This window comes from Sceloporus occidentalis, unplaced genomic scaffold (genome assembly GCF_023333645.1).
Source record: "Sceloporus occidentalis isolate IW3139 unplaced genomic scaffold, rSceOcc1.0.p SCAF_2, whole genome shotgun sequence".
Lineage (NCBI taxonomy): Eukaryota > Metazoa > Chordata > Lepidosauria > Squamata > Phrynosomatidae > Sceloporus > Sceloporus occidentalis.
Window position 1 is genome coordinate 68,026,153 of NW_028316982.1, and position 9,577 is coordinate 68,035,729.

Sequence of the window (9,577 nt, forward strand, 5' to 3'; positions counted from 1 at the left end):
ACTTCACTTTCTGACATTTTCGCTCTATCCCACTGCTGGCTTGTTCTGAGAGATGAGTAAATTCTCTAAATAAAGTATATGAGTACAGCTCAGGGGATGGCTTGAGTCATTCAAGTGAATCAAAATGAGACACCACCACTAGTAACTTGGGGTTCCAATAGCAGCATCCCATTTTGTTTCATGTCTGCACTGTTTTTAAAGATGGAGCCATTTTGCTCTCCCAAAGAGTATAGCTACTCAGCTATTCATAGGATGCATTAAGCTTATGAGATATACACTCCATTTTCCATTAATGTATTTTTCTCCCTTGTCTGCATCCTGATACGTGTGCAAAATGTACACACTTTGCAATAGCTGCAGTGATTTTGCTGCTTTGTCATAATCAGAACCATGGCTGGTTTCTTCTTTTCCATTTCATCATCAAAAGTTTTCCATCTTTAAAAGGATTTTTTTTAAAAAAAAAACTTCTCTTTTTGGGTCTCTCTGTGTGTGTAGCCAAAATGATACTTCCATGTAATACTGTTCCCCTCCTTTTGATTTTTAAAGTAACTTTTGCTTTTGTTTTCAGCTGCTAGCAGTTTGCATGGTAGACATGGAGGATAATATTCATTGTTGCTATTTATTTACAGAACATTATGGATACAGGCCTATATTCATTTCAGAGGAAATTTCATTTAACTTCATGGGAATTGCACCATAATTTCATTTTCAGTGTAGTCAACTAGCCATCTTCAAGCAGTTGCAGAGTAACCTGACATAGGGGTCCTCCAGATGATTTAATGAGTGTAAAAGCAGTCATCAGCTCATAAGGTGGCAGTTGGGAGGTAGGTGGCAGAATTCATTCATCTTGTGTTCACCTCACACCCCTTGAGCATGCCTTTTGCATTGATGACAGGGCACAACATAACTCTGAGACCCTCAGCAGGCCCCTGTGAATACAAAGCAGGGCAGCATTTACACCACAAGGGCTCAGACCTCCTTCTTGAATCTAGTGCCACTTGCTGGTCAGGCTAGTGATACTGGCTGGTAAGTTCTATGTTACTGAGTTCATGATCTGCTCATGGTTTTAGTCCTAACTTCAAATGAACTATTTAAGGTCCTGGGCCTATTGGAAGATAGTGTTCAGCACCTTAGAAAGCTCCTTTGAAGTCTCTGGTTTAAAACCCAGAATGGATTCACCTCCCCATGAACATGGAACTTTCTAGGCACCACTAGTGGGTGGTTATTGCAGCATATCCTGCAACATAAGAGCAGCATAGACTGTCCAAGCTACCATAAGGGTTTGGCAAGCTGCTTACAGTTATGTCGCCATTCCTGATTTACATGGCTTCTTCCTCGCACTGCAGTGCATCTTTTATATATCCCTCCAAGTCAAAGATCCAAATGTCTTTGTTAAAAGATCCCATGCTACCTGGTCAGCTCATCCTACCAGAATGTTGAAAGACAAAACTTAACATATCATACTGATGAGGTGTCTGGCCAGCCAAGTAAATGTGGAATGAACAAGAAGCATAGGAGAGATGAATAACAAGATAACTGGAAAACCATTTTGCAAATGGGAAAAAATGTAATTTAAAGCCCTCCATTTTTTATCATTGCTACAACTGTATTTATTCTATGTGATTGTGTGTCACATACAAACTTCTGATATCGAATGTCATGCTCTATGAACCTCATATCTCATTTTAAAATATTATTCTGGGGTGTTATATCTGTAGTGCAAAGAGAAAGGCAGAATATAGATTAATTTGACTAATATTAACAATTTCCACTTGAGCCTTGCAATAAGTACGTGTTTTGTACAATGTCTGATGGTGCAAAGTGTCTGGGGTTTGTGTGTATTACCCATTCAGTTCAAACTGATTCCAAACATATGCACAACTTATACACCTGCACTCACTTGCATGTTGTTGGCTGAACTTTCGTTCCCCGTGTACTTCATATCAAAAGACACTAGGCAACAGTTCCTGTAATGGCTTAATAGGCTATGCAGAGCACGTCCTCTGCCACTCTGCAGTTAAGTAAACAATGCCAGTCCCTAGGTGGGCAGTAAAAAGTGCTTCTGCTACTGAGCACTAAAGAGTTGACACAGTTCAGCTTGCCAAATCCAGCTGTGAAGAGCAGCTGGTTTTCTGCCCTTTGGTGGAGTGTATTGCAGAGAGATCTGCTTCAATGAATTGATCAGGGGGCCACTCCTAGGGAAGTGGAAGTACAGAGGATGTGTTGTTCTGCTCCCTATGGTAATCCTCAAGTGGGCCTCTGACAGTTCTGATTGCTCCAGACAGCTGGGGAGAACATTTGCTATGCTTTTTGTTTCTTTGAGCGCATTTGCCTGAGATGACTTAGAGAAGGTGCTGGAAAGAGTGAGGAAGCAAGGCATCTGAGGGAGAGGGAGGGAGAAAGAGCAGTTGTCAGGAAGTGAACAGGGAACTATGAAAGTTTGAAGGCAATCACCTGGCTTGCTGGTTCTAGAAAAAGGTCACCAGTACAAATGGGAGATGCCTGTAGACTTTAGTTGCAGCAGGGATGCCAGCACCAAATCTTCCACTTTAAACAACTTTCCCTCCTTCTTTTTCTTGGTCTTTCTTCTCACTTTTCCCCTCTTCCATGGCTCTCTTTTCAACAGAAAAGAAGAATTCACTCATAGAAATGCCTGCCTCAGGCTGGAAACATCAAGGGATGCAGAGAGGACATGGCAGTAGTGGAGGAAAAGGCTTCAGAAGGAAGGCAAAAATAAATGAATTAATTAAGCAGATACAGCAAGTGAAGTACAAGGCACTGATTTTTCCTCAAGAGTCTTCTTGCATGAAGTCATCAGATGATCTATGTCCCTATTCATGTCTTCTGCCATCCCTCCCCTTCCCTCCTGGTATCTTGTGGTCAAAATCATGACTGGGGAATATTGGGGCTCTCCAGATATTATGGCAGATGGCAATTTCCAGCATTCATCATCATTTCCATGCTGGCTGGGGCTGCTAGGACTTGCAGTCCAACAACATTTAGAGGTCTGCATGTTTATCACTCCTGGCCTAAAACCAATTGTTAGTCCCTACTAGAGTAGATATCATGGTTCTTTGGTAAATCATCCTAATGAAAGTTCCATTGAGTGAAAGGGTTTACTCTAGTTGGGACTCAACTAGGATGTAGGCTTATCTTTGCACCAGCTACATTATTTTCCAATGCGGTATGAAAATGTGAAAGAAAAATAGTCCCTAATGCCCTAAAACCTGGACTCACATTTATTGGAAATGAAGGAGGTTAGCATGCGAGCCTGACAGAACAACTACACATGGACTACACATCAAGTTTGCATGAATTTTGCATGTTGTGGTTGGAGTGACTGGCCTGGGAGTCTGGGACACCAGGGTTCAAATCTGAACTCTGTCACAGAAAATCACTCGGTGACCTTGGGCAAACTGCACTCTCCCATCTTTAGAGGAAGGCAAAAGCAAATGTCTTGTGAATAAAAAGTTCAATGACAAAAAAGAAAACCTATGCTAAGGTCTCCATAAATCAGAGTCAACCTGAAGGTACATAAGAACAAGAACAAAACTAGGGTAGCCTTTCCCCCGTCCTTCTGTCAACAGATAAAGAGAACATCAAACCACAGGCAAGGACTCTGTGAATTTCCCAAAATTATCTGGTTAGCCATTAGTGAAGATGGCTAATTACTTATACGGGGAACCATTTTGCTTAACAGATTTGGGTGAATTCTGATTTAGCTTCCAGCCCATGATTGTTCTGAATATGTATATATTACTTTCATTCTTGACATGCCAACATGATTGTGTGAATTTGTCTTACAGCACAACTCAGTTATTCCATTGCTACTTAAACCTGAACTATGCCAAAGTGCTGATAATCTCCCAATCACAGAAGACTCAACAAAACCATTCTAATAAACCTAATCTTTTCACATAAACCTTCATGTTGTATTCAAAGAGACAGCCATATTAGTCTGTTTTAGTATTGCAAAACATAAAGGGGTCCAGTAATATCTGAGATTCACTGGAAAGATATTTTTAGCATAAACTTTTGGGGGCACAGCTCACTTCATCAGATGTTCATGTGATTGTTAACACTGTCATTTTAGTTACAAGATCAATGGATGGTATCTCTTTCCCCACTTGCTGCCTCCAAAAGTTTTGGACTGCAACCCAGGGTGCATCTACACTGTTGAAATAATGCAGTTTGACACCATTTTCACTGTCACAGGTCCACCCTATACAATTCTGGAATCTGTAGTTTTGTGAGCTACCAGCAAACTGTGGCAGAGAACGCTAAAGACCTTGTAAATCTACAATTCTTAGGATTCCATAGGATGGAGCTGTGACACTTAAAGTGGTGTCACACTATACTATTTCTATAGTTTAGATGCACCCTTAAACACTTCTGACTTTACCGCTGGTGGAAGTTGTAGTTTACAAGGCAGCAGGCTGGAAAGACTGGTTCCAAAAATGCATTCAGCCCTCCTACCCATGCCTGATTATGTGACTTTGTGTGCATCTACCCTATAGAAATAATGTAGTTTGACACCACTTTAACTGCCATGGCTCCATCCTACAGAATCCTGGGATTTGTACTTTTGTGAGGCACCTATACTCTTTGGAAGAGAAGAGTAGAAGTAAAACTAGAAATCCCAAGATTCCATAGGATGGAGCTACACCACTTAAAGTGGTGTCAAACTGCATCATTTCTACCATTTAGATGCACCATCCAAGGGCCCAACAATCCATCCATCTATTCATCCACTCTTCTCCCAACATGGGACCTATGGAAGCTCACAGCATGAATTAAAATAAAGTACAATTGATAGTCATGTGCTGATTTAAAAACTTTAAAAATAAATCTTATTAAACCACACTTAATTTAAAACAGTGGAAATGCATTTAAGACTGTAACGATGTGAACAAAATTACAGCATTTACCGTACACCCCATTAAAAGACCCTTCTGCACAATAAATTATTGTCAAAAGCCTGTTTTAATAAAGTGGCCTTTACCTCCCAACCATGGCTGGCATTATAAAAGACCTTTGAAGAATAAGGAATATGTGTTTCCCTGAGAGTAAGACTCTCTAACCTCCATGTAAAATGATTCCAAATAGACATCTATAGTATGGTAGTATATAGTATGCTAGTAGCTGGGAAAAGAGAGTCCCAGGAAGATATGGCTAGGGCCAATCATACACACAGTGTTTTTACTTGGGCTCACTTTGTTATTTGCTCTCTAGCCAAGAATGATAGTGGAAGAATGCCCAGCCTTTGTTGTACAGAAAGAAACTCCCAAGAGCTGAAACATAAATTTTGCACAAAGCAGGCTTGATATAAAGCCCTGTGTAGCCATTCTGTGATTTCATGTAGAGGAGAGCTGGGAGGGGTTGACAAAAAAACTCTTTCCTCTTTTCTGCTATAGCCCCACCACTTGGCCCAACAACCTTCCATGCATGGAAGGAGAAGGTCTGATGGCATGGTATATTTGAGCATAAAAACCCACTGGATGACCTCAAGCAAGTCACATTCTCTCAAAGGATGGCGATGGCAAACCTACTCTGAAGAAACTTGCCAAGAAAACCCAATGATAGGTTCACCTTACGGTCACCATAAGTCAAAAAAGACTTGGTGGCACACAACAACAACAACAACAACAACAACAACAACAACAACACTGCAGGGGAGAGTCATTCAGGCCCTTTGGAGGGCCAGTGTGTCCCTTAACCCCTGGCAGTTGCTCACCTAGGATATAAATAATTCCGAGAATGACAAAGATGGAGGATTCCACACACTTACTTGATGACTGGTAGTCATTTTGTAGCTCTTTGTCTTTTTCTCTTTAACAGATTTCCCTCTGCAGGATCAAAAATAAGAAATTCTGGGGGAAAGAGTGGGTTATGGAAGATGGCATCGGAATTTATCGCATTGTAAAAAAAATGCAACTTACCTCCTCTGAACTGAAGTCTCTTCCAGGATGCAGCTGGGTTCTATCACACACACTTTGCCACCGATGGCACCTCCCGGCTGCATCCCACCTAAAATCCAGCTAGAATCTGCCCTCAGCTGGCCGATTTGCATAGTTGTAAAGTTCCTGGCTTTGCAAATCAGCCAGCTGGGGACCATCTGAGCATGGATTCTAGCTGGGTTTTAGGCAGGATGCTGCTGGGAAGCGGCATTGGCGGCAAAATGCATGTGATAGAATTTAGCTGGATCCTGGAAAATACTTCAATTTGAAGGAGGTAAGTCATTTTTTTTTACAATACGATAAATTCCATACTATGGACCTCACATAAAATTCACTGCATTAGAGAAGGTGGTGGTGTGAAAAAAGTCTAATCTTTACTTTTCCTATTTGCAGAGGAAGTCCACGCTTACCATCCAGAGCAATCCAGGGACAGTGTTGGGGCTGGGCAATGGGGACACTGCTGTGGGAACTACAGCACTGAATTTTGTTCTTGTCTATAGTGCACACAGCAGCTCACTTAGGAAAACTGTTGGCAGACATGATTCCTGCAGTGGGAGAGGAAAGAGGAAGGGTGGGAATAAGTGGCAGAATCATGCCCACACCACATAACTGCCTGAGAGGGGGAACTGCAGTGGAAGGGACCTATTGCACAAAGGCAATAATGAAATAACAGTGAAACTGAGAGACTATTGAAGGGTTTTGCCCATCAATGAAAAGATGCACTATAGTAACAAATAGAATGCAAGTTAGTAGCAGGACTGACACAACACTGTATGATAAGCACTGGCTAAAGATACATTTACCCTTGTTGAAATCCCACTTTTATAGCCTCATGTGATAAAGTCCTAAGTTTAAGAATAATTAGAGAAATACCATTATTACAATGACAACTATGGGTTTGAGAGGGGGGATAGAACCAATAAAGATTATCCCTTCTTTTCTATCACCAGAAAATCACTGTATCTGTAGCTTCCCATAAATAGAAGGAGCCCTTCAATTCACTGAAGGACAACTACATCATAGCTTGTAAAAGCTATTTGATCCCATGCTGGCTAGGGGATGCTGGAAACTGTTGTCCTAAAAAGTACCTTTTCCAAACTCTGCATATATCTGTAGATCTTTGTGATCTTTCTGTTTGTTTGTTTGTTTGATATCTCACTTTATCAATATGGGACCCAAAGCAGCTCAAATATAATTTAAAACAAAATAGCTAAAATAATATGGTGAACATATGAACTGGGTCACTTGGAAAAGTTACTGTTTTTGGCCTCCAGCTCCCAGAATACTTCAGCCAGCACTGCACTATAGTCTTTTTAATGTTATTTTTTCCAAGACACCAGTCTAAGACAATGTGTAGTTTTGCTATTGAACAAAGAGACAGAAGCTTCCTATGTTTACAGGAGCTTTTTGAAAGCCAGACATTCTGTTGTATGAATCAAGAATGATGAGTTGGTTGTGGGAGAAAAATAAAAAAATAACATAAACAAATCCTAGCAGCCAAGGATGCAAGTCTGGGGTCTGGAGCTTGTACTCACACATGTATATACTTAATCTCCTCCTCTTCCTCCTCCTCCAGATTTCCTCACCACAGAGATTTGTCAAACACTTGTCAGGGCCACCATACTGCTAATGACTCACTTCTGAGCTGGGAGAGAAAACTGCAGACCACTGCTACTGTATATCTCTGGGCAGACAGAAATAGGGTGGAGGGTGAGGAGCGGGAACTATTAATAAAAATCCTTCCAGATTTCCAGCAACTGACTGGCTGGTAGATTTGTAGCTCACATCAGCAACGCAGAAAAGACGCCTACAGTACCTGGAAGCTTGTTTCAGCTTCCCAGGGAGTATTTATTGGCTTGTCACCAATCCCACCCCCACCTCCAGCTCTGCACAATGTCTGAAGATAATTCCTTCCCCAGACGTTTCAGCATAAACCACCACCATGTGTTCTCTGGGATGTCTACTGAGAGGTGGTGTGTTTTTAATTCTACCATGCATCCTAAATGATCTCATTGGCTTTGTCTCCACCTTTCTTCTCCCCATCAAGCTTTCATCTATCCAGTCTTTCATTATCTATCATTATCTACTGTCTTCTTGGCAGGTCCTAACTTCATCTGCTCCTGGGTCATCTGGTAAAAGAACATTACAGGAGAGAGAAGAGAGCAAAACATTAGCTTCAGCCAACTACTTAATACATCACTTATGTTTAGATGACCATTAGCATTCCCTTCTCCTACAGGGATGGGTTAAAAAAAAACTTTTCAAAAAATGGTTTTAAAAGGGGTTGAAAAAAGTATTTTCAAACTATGCAGTTACAACATTATGATTCAAATTTAACTACCTTGTTTCCATCCTATGGAATCCTGGGATTTGCAATTTATGAAGGGATATTTAGATTTTTCAACAAGAGAGTTATAGTAACTCACCAACTACAACTCTCAGAATTACATAAATAAATTAAATAAGATACAGTTAAAGTAGAATCATAGTGCTGTAACTGTGTAGTGGGAAAGGGTCTCTGTTAGCATAGCTCAATATAAGCACATCCTTTCCAGCTTTATAATTATTCTCTCTAATAAGGGATATTCAACTTCCGACTGGAAGACTGGAGACCACTTGACTATGCCTGAAGATAATTACTAGGTGCTGGTTTTCAGAGGGGCGTGTTGTAGCATCCTCCCATGTTTCCTGGAAATGTGTTGAATGAGCGGAAAAAAGACTAAGCATTACGTATGTAAACCAACGTAGACTAAGATCTACATCTCCAAATACCTACTTCCTGCCTTCTTCTTTACTGGTTTATGCTTTTTTTAAAATGTGGCTATGATGACACAACCTAGTCTGTATTGCTTCGTTCACATATGAAGCTGTCTTATGCCAAGTCAGACCCTGGACAATGATGCAGCTGAGTAATTTTGGATGTGGTCTGGATTTAACAATCTTTCTGCTTGTGTGTGTGGGTGTGCTTTTGATGACTAGGTGTATTACTTCTGTTGTGAAGCTCAGAGCCAGCATTTTGCTTCTCTTCCACTCAGCCTCTGCTGCCATTCCATGCTTTATAAATACTTAGACATTCCAAATAATCTAGAAAAACAAAGAAAAAAATGATTAAAAGGGGGAAAAATTACTCTGAGCATCTGCAGTTTCACTGAAAGCACTACCATTATCATGACTACTAGAATAAAATCAACTTTGTTTCTGCAGCCTACAGTTACAGGGGAAATAAGTACCACTGTGTTGTAGAAATAATATATATTGCTGCTTATATATGTGGAAATAGCACATATAATAATTATTGATATTTATGCCTCTATATGTAAGAATGTAGATGTCACATAAAAGATGAAGCAACCTTGTTTTCTACTGCTCCAGGCATGGGCCGATGGATTTAAAATGCAAGAAAAAGGATTCCATCTCAGCTTCATGAAGAATGTCTTTACTGTAAGAGCTGTTTGACAGTAAAATAGATGGCCATGGAGGGTGGTGAACTCTCCATCATTGGAGATTTTTTAAATAGAGGTTGGATCACCTTCTGTCAGAGATGCTTTAGCTTTGTCTTCCTTATAGCAGGGGCTGCACTAAATGGCCCCTACAATCCCTTCTATTGATTCTATGAATCA